Here is a 13966-nt window from a genome sequence, read left to right on the forward strand (position 1 = left end):
GAAAAGCGCCTATTTTCAGCAAGGGTTCCGATGCTTGGTGTGTTCTTTGGTAGACTAAGGCACACCGTAAGGATCTTTGCTTGAGCTACAGTAGTGCTTGTATGTTGGTTCGAGAAATTTCATGTATCGCAGGAAGGAGACCATCACAGAGAGTGGTATACATTTGTAACATGGCATTAACGGAACAGCCACCGGCATTGCCTGATAACAAGCGAAAGGTGCTAGCGTATGACGCAACTTTTTCCTTTAATATCTGAACAAGGGAAGTCCACGTCATAAGTCGATCGATCGTCACTCCCAGAAACTTATGTTGTCACTTACTGAATTAGAGAATGCGCTACCTTTAATGTGCAGCGTGAGACATGGCACCTAGTAAAAGCACCGGCGGCACACTTTTATGGTGTCATCGCTAGAACTCGTTCGAGTAAAAATTTTTTTATTCAGTTGAGAGCTTTCTGCAGTCTTGTTCGAAGAACACGTCTGTTGCGACCACTGCTCCATACACAAATGTCTTCTGCATAAAGTGAGATTTCTACTGATGCAGCGATTCACTTTTCTAGTCTGATGAGAGAGATGTTGAATAAGGTCGGACTGAGAACACCACTCTGGGGAACTCCTTGATGCACTGTGTGTGGAGCTGTGTCACCTTCTTTTGAGGACATGTACACTGTCCTGTCTCTGAGGTAGTCCAAGATCCAGCGGTACATACGACCTCCTACACCTGACTTCAGGGCGTGTAGGCTAGACTCATGAGTGACGTTACCGAATGCTCCCTTGACGTCGAGGATACGCTGATAGTGATGTTGCCGGTTGCTTTGTTAAACTTTACGCAGTTGATGAGATTGATTACATTGTCAATGCTGCTGTGACCTTTTCTAAACCCAGACATTTGTTGAGGGTATACATTCTTCTTTATATAGTGTTCTGAATATCAGTATATAATGTTACTTTTACTTTTTACCTGCTGGTGCAGCTGTGAGGTCCATGGTGAGGCCGTTTTACAACTTGGTGGATGAATTTGAAGAAGTATCTAGAAGAGGGATGTTATACCTCAACAATTATTTTTAAATAGCCAGAAATATTGAGAATAGTTGAACAGCATTGTTGCATTGCCGCCGGGGCACCGTCCGATGGAGGCAATAGGCCTGTTAGCGCCGGAGCACATGTGAAGAACATCACGTTAGGTCGAGAACCGGGCGGGGACTCTTTATTCAGAAAGCGCGCACTTCTGTGGCGCGCATTGCCACGTAGCAATGGTTCACAATATCGCCGTTTCGTAGCGCCATGCGACACATTCCATTGAAACTGAAACTGATCAGAGGTCATGAAATGCCCGACACAAGAAACATGCGTTGTAATTTCTTAATTGTGGTAGTAACTACTGCAAGTTCACTAGAATGATTTCCACAACAAGTAGCCCAGATTGAAATTGAATTTTAATTTTATTGCATTCAAGTATCGCAGTTGTATGAGAAAATGTTTTTAATTGGCATAGTTTTTATTAAATGCGGTGATTGCGAGTCGTCTCTCGCTGATCTCGATGACAATTCGACAATATATATTGGTTCGTGCACTCTATAGTATTTCTTCTGTATTACCCACTGGTAGATTGCCTGGCAAAGAAATATTTGGCACAGCATCGGGTTTCAATATTCCTGGTGGGACCTTTATAAAAACATCATGGTTTGAAGTGCAATGAGAATATTTTAGGATGACTATCAAGATTTGCCAATCAAATTTTAGCTGCACCGATCCACTTGTCTAGCAATTGTCTGTTTCTGTGAGGAAACATGGACATAGAAACTTCAAAAGTCATGCTTGTTTGTGTTGTTCTCATAATTATTTAGAGACTTTCCTGGCAGGCAGACCTAGCAATCAATAAAACGTGCTTTAAATGCAATGTTTAGTCGCCAAGAAACAATTTCAACTTATCTCGAGAATTGTCGGCTCGAGTCAGGATATAAGATTGTTGCCTGGTTTACTCGCAGGTGGAGGGAAATTCCCGAGTTTTTGGAAGCCTTCATTTTACACAAAGTGCACGAAGGCGCCATAGTGTTGAACTGATAGCCACTTGCCGTCGCATAGGCAATCCTAAACGTATCACTAATCGAAACTACCTGCTGCTCCACGCAAACTTGTCGCAAATTTGTAGAAACCTAAACCAAAACACGCAAGCTTTAATCCGTAGTCGTGTACTTTGTTCTCAGTTAGGCACTAAATATTATTAAAACCTTAGTAATCAAAGCTCTCGTTCTTTCAAGCGACTGTTGTGCTTTATTTTAATGGCGAGTAGTAATGCGGCGCACTTAATGCTGGCTTTATGTTTCGCCACTAAAGTAGCGATAATGCTGGCCACATTGACCATTCCAAGATGTCAGCGCTCTTGCGGTTCTTTGTTTTTCGGCCCAGCTTTTCCTCTAGAGTTGGTTATATTAACTCTATGGAATTGAGGCGAGCCCGCCGCCATTGCGCGGGCTTTGTCGCCTATTTCTGCCGTTCTCACGTCCTAACATCACTCCTCCTTCGCAATCCGTTAACGCTGGGGGAGCGGGAGTGACGTTGACCCCTCTCGCCCAGATGACGACTGTCGCGCTGCGCTCGAGGCTTTTCGACAAGGAAGTGCCTTATGTTAATGCACCTTAATGAGTAAGGATGGATCAAGTGGCGCAGGGGCTCCGTTTTCCCAACGAGAGTGGGAAAGGGCTGACAAGACGGTTTCTAGCAGTGCATCAACAAGCCCTGACAGCATCCTAATTATGCTGATAAAGAAATTGGGTCCAAGTATAAGCAAGGTTTGAGAGAGGCAGCGAGAAAAAAAATCAATGGTGAAGTCCTTAATGGATGGAAACTTAGCAGGATGAGCATTATCTATAAAGGAAAGGTGTACAATGCTGACATAAACAACTACCGTCCTATAACAGTGACATCAATGGTTTACAGGCTGATGATGCAGGTAGTAAAGGAAAGGCAGCGGGCATAGAGAGAGGATGGGGGGGGGGGGGGGTCTGGGGGTTTTGGAGAATGAGTTCAGGAAACAAAGGAGGTTGGAAGACAATCTGTTCTCAGTGACACAGTGCATCGAAATAGCAGGAAAAAAACACCGGCCCATGTGGCTAGCATTTTTAGATATCAAGGGAGCGTATAGCGTGGGTCAAGAGGACTTGGGAGGACTAGTAGACACACTATAGGTGTGGAAGATCTTTAATTTTTTAAAGGACATCTATAAAAGTAAGAAGGTAGTCATAAAATGGGAAAAACAGATATCCGAGCCCACATAGGTAAAACGGGGGCTTAGGCAGGTGTTTCCTCTGTCATCCTTGTTATTCATGATGTTAGCCACTACAAAGATTAGAGGCCAAATTGGTGGGGAGTGAACTTGGCTTCAGCCTTTGGTTCGTCACACAAGGAAAACTTATTGAACAGGCTCTACCACCATTGATGTACGCAGATGATATAGTGCTAATGGCCGACAACAAGGAATATTTGCAAGGATTGATAAACATCTGGAATGGGAGAGATAGGTTAGATTTGAGATTCAGTAAGGGAGAATCAGCAGTCATGATCTTTCGTGATAATGAAGGTAGTCAGCTTCAGATACAGGTCATGCTAGAAATAACGGATAAATACAAATATCTGGGCGTATGGATAAGCATTGCTACCGAGTGGCTATAGAAATCATCGGCGGCGGTGCACGGCCACTTTTCGGTGCTGGCGCGGAAACCGAAATGACAAGTTCAAAAAGTTTTTTACTGCATTTTATTTTCTTAATTAGCTGAAATTCAGAGCTTCTAACACTAACGGCAGAAATTTACATGTGAGATTACTGGAAGAGAATCGACAAACGCCTCGTAAGTGCTTTGTTTTTTAAGCATGCATATTGATAATTTGAAAAAAAAACCATTGGCGAAGGGGGTACTTATCTGAAGTCATCTGGAGTATTTTATTAATTTACGGGGATGCTTTGACCACCTGGTCAGCGTCCATCAAGAGCGATTACCGTGGCTGGGATCGAACACACATCAATACATCGTGCCACCACGGTACATATGTTCATTGTATGTTTGTTGCTTGCACAAATGTGCATCATTTGTTGTTTTTTTACCTTGTTTGCATATGTTTCACATGATTTGTGGCGGAAAGCTGCTGGCATATTTGAAAGAACGACGAACCGAGCCTCTAAAGACGCGCGCACACAACAAGATTCAACACGCAAGCTTGGACTAGCAACTAATTCATGAAGCAGCACGGTTCGAAAGGAAAACCAAGACGCACATGCACTACACGCGATGCAGATAGTAAAGATAAAATCACTGCACATGGGACAATCAGATAATGATTGGTTACCAACACGCACCCATGCGCCGCAAAGACCATAAAGATTTAAGGCAGATCATCATATATATATTCTAAATTACATTCCTCTGAACTGATGATCTGCCTTTTTTCGTGATAACGCCATGGAAGGTACACGATAAGGATCATGTTTATTTCTTTGCACTTTATAAGCTTCAGTCAGATCCCCCTCGCATATCATGGCAATTGATATGCTTCCATCAGTTGCATATCGCATTTATTTTATTGCTGGGTATCATTAAAATCAAGAGCAACCGCACACTCTGCAGTCGAGCAGGCGAGTCTCTTCCCGCTGATCTGACGGAGATTTCATGTTCTTAGAACGTCCCGCATGTCCTATGCACACTCTACCACAACACAAAAAATTGTTAACGTCTCCGACCTTCCTTTCCTCTTCCTCCTACATCAAGGAAACGCTATGCGATACCTATAACAAAATAACGAACCCTTAAACGTACACTTCTTTCTTGACATTCGGGCCTATTACATGGCCAGTAGCGCAAATTCTTTTTGATTTCCGGTTTTTGATGTTTTCACAAAATAGCACAAGCATTGCACGCTATGCGAAATTACTACCACTCACCTACTGTACCCACTTTCGCTCGTACTTGAAGTTCCATCTGTTTTTTTTAACTTCCATTTCGTTTCGACTTAACCATGCGGCCTTTCAACGGCTGACTCACGCTGCAGCTTTTCAACGAAGGCTCCTCAAGCGCCGATCAATCCCCGTCTCGATGTTGTAGGAATGCGTGACCCCCAAAAATGCACCTTTTTTCTAATAAGGGTCCTTCGGAAAAATAAGGAGGGTGGGGGGGGGGGCAGGCGTTATTGAACAGTACTTTACTTTTCCAGTGGCAGAAGGAATTTTGCAGCTTGTTTTTTCTTCTTTTTTTTTCTTAAAGCGGTGTAGCTGTGCGATCGCACACATGTACTTGTCGACAGAACACCTTGTTGAGATCGGCACCGAGTCACGGAGAAAGCAGTGTTCTCTTTCCTCTTCCTCCTCCTACCACAAGGAACAGGTTGCCGGAGGGATGTGGGCATGTTGATGACCGTCAAAATATGTGTATCGTCGTGTCAACACGGGAAGTCAGGCATGTGCAGCCCGATGCGGCAACGTGTTCAACGAAAAATACTGCAATGGTTCCCGCCCATGACACCCTGCTTGAGGAGAGCAGTGTCATGGTGGATCACAACCAGCCCAGCTAATTTAGCGTGGCAAGCAGGTGGTCCTTTTTTGCTCCGGTAGTGCGAGCGTGAGACCAATGGCAGCCGCTTTCTCACGCCAAGAAAGGGACTCGTTGGCGCAATAGGTAAATTGTGGTGGTAATGCCAGGTCGAGAACGTCGACATCCGCGGGCTATGTTCGTCTGGTTTCCCGATATGCTCGTCACGTATCAAAATCCTCGTCATGTGATTATTCATATAGGCGTAAAATTTCCTTCGGTATTTTTAAGCTGCCTCGACATCGTCTTTCCGAATCTCCTATGCCATAACTCCCAGACACAACACTTCAACAAACTTCAACAAACAACTTCAACGAAACCAGTGGGCATGGCTGCAGCACAACTGGAACCTTGCTGAGCAACCCTTTTTGCTCTGTGCTTGAGGTTTTTTTCGGCACCCATCTGGCACCGGACTATCTCCAAAGGACATGCGCACAACACGGACCGGGGCCTACTCTGCAATTGACGGCGGATGTCAATAACAGCACGTGTGACACGGCTGAACTTCGCTTCGGCGTGGCTATCTACGGCTGGGACATCACATCACGTGCCGTATTCAAAGGCTATAAGAGCTTCTCCGGTTCCATCGTTCACAAGTGGGCATGGCTGCAGCACAATGGGCAACATGCTGAGCAATCGTTTTTGCTTTGTGCTTTAGGTTTTTCTGTGCATCCATCTGGCACCGGACTACCTCCAAAGGACATGCGCACAACACGGACCGGGGCCTGCTCTGCAATTGACGGCGAATGTCAATAACAGCACGTGTGACACGGCTGAACTTCGCTTTGGCGTGGCTATCCACGGCTGGGACATCACATCATGTGCCGTATTCAAGGGCTATAAGAGCTTCTCCGGTTCCATCGTTCACCAGTGGGCATGGCTGCAGCACAATGGGCAACATGCTGAGCAATCGTTTTTGCTTTGTGCTTTAGGTTTTTCTGTGCATCCATCTGGCACCGGACTACCTCCAAAGGACATGCGCACAACACGGACCGGGGCCTGCTCTGCAATTGACGGCGAATGTCACTAACAGCACGTGTGACACGGCTGAACATCGCTTCGGTGTGGCTATCTACGTCTGGGACGTCACATCACGTGCCGCATTCAAGGGCTATAAGAGCTTCTCCGGTTCCATCGTTCACCAGTGGGCATGGCTGCAGCACAACGGGCAACATGCCGAGCAATCCTTTTTGCTCTGTGCTGTAGGTTTTTCTGGGCATCGATTTGGCACCGGACTATCTCCAGAGGACATGCGCACAACACGGACCGGGGCCTGCTCTGCAATTGACGGCGAATGTCAATAACAGCACGTGTGACACGGCTGAACTTTGCTTCGGCGTGGCTATCCACGGCTGGGACATCACATCACGTGCCGTATTCAAGGGCTATAAGAGCTTCTCCGGTTCCATCGTTCACAAGTGGGCATGGCTGCAGCACAATGGGCAACATGCTGAGCAATCGTTTTTGCTTTGTGCTTTAGGTTTTTCTGTGAATCCATCTGGCACCGGACTACCTCCAAAGGACATGCGCACAACACGGACCGGGGCCTGCTCTGCAATTGACGGCGAATGTCAATAACAGCACGTGTGACACGGCTGAACTTCGCTTTGGCGTGGCTATCCACGGCTGGGACATCACATCATGTGCCGTATTCAAGGGCTATAAGAGCTTCTCCGGTTCCATCGTTCACCAGTGGGCATGGCTGCAGCACAACGGGCAACATGCCGAGCAATCCTTTTTGCTCTGTGCTTGAGGTTTTTTTCGGCACCCATCTGGCACCGGACTATCTCCAAAGGACATGCGCACAACACGGACCGGGGCCTACTCTGCAATTGACGGCGGATGTCAATAACAGCACGTGTGACACGGCTGAACTTCGCTTCGGCGTGGCTATCCACGGCTGGGACATCACATCACGTGCCGTATTCAAGGGCTATAAGAGCTTCTCCGGTTCCATCGTTCACAAGTGGGCATGGCTGCAGCACAATGGGCAACATGCTGAGCAATCGTTTTTGCTTTGTGCTTTAGGTTTTTCTGTGCATCCATCTGGCACCGGACTACCTCCAAAGGACATGCGCACAACACGGACCGGGGCCTGCTCTGCAATTGACGGCGAATGTCAATAACAGCACGTGTGACACGGCTGAACTTCGCTTTGGCGTGGCTATCCACGGCTGGGACATCACATCATGTGCCGTATTCAAGGGCTATAAGAGCTTCTCCGGTTCCATCGTTCACCAGTGGGCATGGCTGCAGCACAATGGGCAACATGCTGAGAAATCCTTTTTGCTCTGTGCTTTAGGTTTTTCTGGGCATCCATCTGGCACCGGACTTTCTCAAAAGGGCATGCGCACAACACGGACCGAGGCCTGCTCTGCAATTGACGGCGAATGTCAATAACAGCACGTGTGACACGGCTGAACTTCACTTCGGCGTGGCTATCTACGTCGTGGACGTCACATCACGTGCCGTATTCAAGGGCTATAAGAGCTTCTCCGGTTCCATCGTTCACCAGTGGGCATGGCTGCAGCACAACGGGCAACATGCCGAGCAATCCTTTTTGCTCTGTGCTGTAGGTTTTTCTGGGCATCGATTTGGCACCGGACTATCTCCAGAGGACATGCGCACAACACGGACCGGGGCCTGCTCTGCAATTGACGGCGAATGTCAATAACAGCACGTGTGACACGGCTGAACTTCGCTTCGGCGTGGCTATCTACGTCTGGGACGTCACATCACGTGCCGTATTCAAGGGCTATAAGAGCTTCTCCGGTTCCATCGTTCACCAGTGGGCATGGCTGCAGCACAGCGGGCAACATGCCGAGCAATCCTTTTTGCTCTGTGCTGTAGGTTTTTCTGGGCATCGATCTGGCACCGGACTATCTCCAGAGGGCATGCGCACAACACGGACCGGGGCCTGCTCTGCAATTGACGGCGAATGTCAATAACAGCACGTGTGAAAAGGCTGAACTTTGCTTCGGCGTGGCTATCTACGGCTGGGACGTCACATCACGTGCCGTATTCAAGGGCTATAAGAGCTTCTCCGGTTCCATCGTCCACCAGTGGGCATGGCTGCAGCACAACGGGCCACATGCCGAGCAATCCTTTTTGCTCTGTGCTGTAGGTTTTTCTGGGCATCGATCTGGCACCGGACTACCTCCAAAGGACATGCGCACAACACGGACCGGGGCCTGCTCTGCAATTGACGGCGAATGTCAATAACAGCACGTGTGACACGGCTGAACTTCGCTTCGGCGTGGCTATCTACGTCTGGGACGTAACATCACGTGCCGTATTCAAGGGCTATAAGAGCTTCTCCGGTTCCATCGTTCACCAGTGGGCATGGCTGCAGCACAATGGGCAACATGCTGAGAAATCCTTTTTGCTCTGTGCTTTAGGTTTTTCTGGGCATCCATCTGGCACCGGACTTTCTCAAAAGGGCATGCGCACAACGCGGACCGAGGCCTGCTCTGCAATTGACGGCGAATGTCAATAACAGCACGTGTGACACGGCTGAACTTCGCTTCGGCGTGGCTATCTACGTCTGGGACGTCACATCATGTGCCGTATTCAAGGGCTATAAGAGCTTCTCCAGTTCCATCGTTCACCAGTGGGCATGGCTGCAGCACAACGGGCAACATGCCGAGCAATCCTTTTTGCTTGACCTTGACAATAGAAGCCGCATAAATAACTTAATCGATTACGGGTTAGAGGAGCACCCTGACGAAAAGTATGATGACCTGAAAGCAAAAGTAGAGGAAGATATTTTTCAGCAGTATTTACAAATAACGGTAACGGGCATTGAAAGATGTCACAGGTGTGGCCAAAAAAAAAAAAACGAAGGACGGGCCACGACCTGTGATCATGAAATTTTTTGACTACCGGAAAAAAAGTAACGTTTTGTCGGGAGCATTTAAATTCAAGGGAAGCACGCTGTCCCTGTCTGAAGACTTTTCCAAACTAGTTCGAAAAAGACGGAAGCAATTGTGGAAAAGTTCAGAGGACGAAAGGCTGCGTGGCTGTAAGACAAAACCAGTTTATGATAAGCTGAAGATCGATGACGCCTTGTTTGCATGGGACGAAGGAAAGGGGTCACGCTATAGGCTGAAGAAAAATCGAAGTGACACAAAAACAAGTAAGACGGCTTGCTAAAATTACTAAATATAAATTGTGGGAGCGTTCTTGATAAGGCCCCTGAATTAGAGGCATTAATACTTTCTCATGATTCTGCTATTGCTGTCTTGACGGAAACGTAGCTAAGCGACTTGTTTTTTGATAGTGAATTTGTTCCGTCTGGCTACAGTTTTCTAGGAGCGTTCTTAATAAGGCTACTGAATTAAAGGCATTAATACTTTCTGAGGATCCTGCTATTGCTGTCTTGACGGAAACGTGGCTAAGCGACTCGGTTTTTTATAGTGAATTTGTTCCGTTTGGCTACAGCGCATACAGAAATGACCGGGCTAGTAAAGGCGGAGGCGTTTGTGTATTTTAAAGAAAACCTTAAAATATGTGGAATGGCAGATATGCCAGAAGTAGAAGGTATTTTTTAAAGGCTTATCACAACGATGTCCATTACATTATAGGGAGTGTTTATAGACCCCCAAACACTCCTGTAGACGTACTGAATGCATTAAAAGTTATTTGAAATTGAATATTAAGCATGATGACTGGATTATAACGACATGTTATTATAATATACCTAATGTAGATTGGAAAAAAATTGCCCTGAAACAGTGCGACCCTTCAAGTGAAACCATGCTCTATGTTTGCTACAGTTTTGGCCTCCTCCAGCTAGTTGAAAGCTACACAACGATTCAAGGGACCGCAAAGTCAACCAAAGACCTTTTCTTCGTTAACCAGGCAATGGCACCTAAAGCAACAACTGAGATATATCCTGGAATTTCTGATCATCATGCAGTGCTATTTACTCTAAGTGACACAGTTTTTGATAAGATATTACCCTGTTTATCTTTTCCTAATTTAGATCGTGCAGATGATACCGCTGTTTTTGATCTCCTTTCATTCAACTTTTATAACTTTGCGAATAATGAAACTGGTATACATCATTCATGGAACCGGTTTAAGGACATTGTCAAAGAATGCATTGAATCATTTGTGCCTCTGGTAATTAAAAAAAAACAGCAGATCCCACATACAGTGGGAATCGATTATATACGAAGCACGAAGAAAAAAAAGTTGATATGTCTCTTTAAAATCAGCACAACGTTAGAGGTTAGAGGTAAATGATGTCGTACATGACTTCCATGTCATGACTATCATGTTTGGATCTGTCGTTGACTTTCGTCATCTATTCACATCACGTGATACCAAATTTAGTATAAGTGGAGCTGGCGCAACGACCGCGAGCACGCTATTAGCGTGATATGTTGTCATGTCCTTACGTGTCACGCGTGTCGAGATTATCATATTTGCACCAGTCATATATTTCGTCATCCATTGACTTCACGGAACACCAAACTTTGCATATGTGGAGCTGGCAAAACGGCCGCCAGCGCATCACGAAGAGCTCAAAATACTCCAACGTAGCGTTGACACGCGAGAACGCTGGGGCAGCGACGCTACGTTAGCACAACGCGAGAACTCTATAGTCTCACGCCAGGCGCGACTGGCCCGACCAGCGTCCGTTGGCACGGCCCGACGGCCATCAGCGCGAAATTCGCTCCGATGCGTTACTCAGACAACACTGTGTCCCCCTCTTTTCGTGACGGAGGGAAGCCAGACGCGCTGAAACGGGCATGTGTCAAAGCAACGCAGCGCGGCGCACGCCAGAGAGTATATGGCAAAGCCGGCGCCTGGCGTCGCAACGCCGGCGTAACACGACGAAATGAACGCCAGCGAGCACGCGCACCGCGTCACGCCGAAATGTATCGGCGCCTTGACTGTGGCATAAAGTTATGTTCCCACAAGACATGCATTTCATGATTATCATGTTTGCGCCAGTCGCATAACTTCGTCATCCATTGACGTCACGTAATAGCGAATTTAGCATATGTGAAGCTAGCGAAACGGCCGCGACTGTATCATGAGTGTGGCATGTAATAATGTTACATGACACGCACGACGTTATCATGTTTGGATGTGTCATTCACATATGTCGTCCATTCGCGTCTTGTAATACCGAGTTTGTTCATGTGAAGCAAGCGAAACGGCCGCGAGCACATCATGAGCATAGCGATTAGTCTTGTTGTAACATGACACGCATTTCATGTTTATCATGTTTGCACCACTATCATACCTTGGTCATCCGTTGACGTGCTGTAATAACAAACTTTGTATAAGTGAAGCTAGCAAAATGGCCGCCAGCGCATCATGAGCGTGGCATGTCATGTTGTTACATGACACGGCATCTCATGATTATCATGTTTGCACCAGTCACATACCTTCGTCATCCATTCACTTACCGTAATGTCAAATTTGGTATATGTGACGCTAGCGAAATGGCCGCGAGCGCATCATGAGCGTGGCATGTAGTCATGTTGTTACATGACACGCATGTCAAGATTTTCATGTTAGGGTCTGTCACTTGAGTTTACCGTGCAATCATGTCATACCATACATTTTCCAACATGCCATGTGAATGAAACCACCGCAAGAGCTGCAGGACCATGAAATGTAAATCTTGACATTCATGACATACATGTCAAGATTTTCATGTCATGACTAGTCAAATGTGTTCTTTATACAGCCATGCTATGTCATACCAAGTTTGGTATCGATACTATTATCAAAACGGCCAGGAGAGCTAAAACTCGTAGGTGGATAGATAGATAGATAGATAGATAGATAGATAGATAGATAGATAGATAGATAGATAGATAGATAGATACGCTCAAAGTCGGCGAAGTTCGCTAAGAAATGCATCGCATTTAAAAATTGAAGAGAACAAACCTGTGGATTTCTCGGATAACACTGAGGATAAGACGGCGAATGAAGCGTCTAAAAAAAAAACGAAGTCTAAACGTAGCGTATTCAGAACAAATTGCCAAGCTTTCAGTAAAACTGACAAATCAAATTCAAATAGATAAGCAGCGTTATTTTGGGGAATTCTTGCCGAATTACAGGACCTCGTATCACGAGATATTTTGGAGGAGACTTTTGCCCGCGTCGAAGAAGTGTCACGTCTTCAATGTCAGTGACATTCTCTCACGTACAATAATTCTCGAATTGCAAATTATTTCAACGATCACTTCAAATTGGTTTTTCTTGTGACAACTTTGTATTACCGATCTCTGAAACCGTTCCGCCACGAATGCCCGATATTGTTGTTAGTGAACAGGGCATATGGAACATGCTTGTGAGCCTTAATATCGGAAAGTCCTCGGGGCCGCACAGTATCCCTAACGCGTTCTTGAAGAGATACACTGAATGAATATCGAAATACATCCATGTTCTTTTTAGAAAATCGCTGCGTGATGGCCAGGTTCCAGACGATTGGAGTCAAGCCTACCGGCAACAAGCAGAGTGTCAATCAGACAACAAGCAGAGTGTCAAAAATTATCGCCCCGTATCACTAACTTCAACCGTATGTAAGCTTCTGGAACACATCATCCACAATAGTATTTCGTGTTTCCTGGATGAACATAATATCTTAAACCAATATCAGCATGTATTCAGGAAGGGATTTTCATCAACGACACAATTGGTATCAACAATACACGACTTCGCTACTTCAATTATTAATGGAAAACAAACAGATGCATTTTTTATGGATCTTTCAAAAGCTATTGACAAGGTTTCGCACAATAATTTAGTATACAAAGTAGAAAAAAATTTTGGGAATGATCAACTCATTTCATGGATATCAGCCTACTTGAAAAACAGAGAACAATTCGTAGTTTCTAATAATCATTCCTCTCACAGGGTTTCCGTTGACTCTGGTTTTCACCAAGGGTCCGTTCTGGGCCCCTTCTATTTATTTTATATATTAACGACATAGTAAATGGTATCCCTTTAAATATTAGGCCCTATATACGCAAACGATTGCGTTATTTACTCTGAAATAGACTCCTCAAAGGACCAAGTTTTGTTAAACGAGTCGTTTAACAAGGCTGTTTCCTGGTGCGAGGCTTGGCAAGTGTCAATCAATTTTGAAAAAAAAACAGTGCACTTTTCCATTTTTCATAAAAAAACTAATTAACTTTTCAATACTTTACAAACAATGCAATTCTTTTAGAGGTTCAATCCTACATGGATAACAAACGATCTTAACAGGACAAAACAGATTGACATACTAACTTCCAAAGAGAAACTTCTTTTTAAATGCGAAGCATTTTTAGCGAACTTAGGCGACTTTGAGCCAATCCATCCACCCATCCATCCATCCATCCATCCATCCGTCCATCCATCCATCCATCCACCCACCCACC

The sequence above is a fragment of the Rhipicephalus microplus genome, chromosome 5, assembly GCF_043290135.1.
Source record: "Rhipicephalus microplus isolate Deutch F79 chromosome 5, USDA_Rmic, whole genome shotgun sequence".
NCBI classification, from domain to species: domain Eukaryota; kingdom Metazoa; phylum Arthropoda; class Arachnida; order Ixodida; family Ixodidae; genus Rhipicephalus; species Rhipicephalus microplus.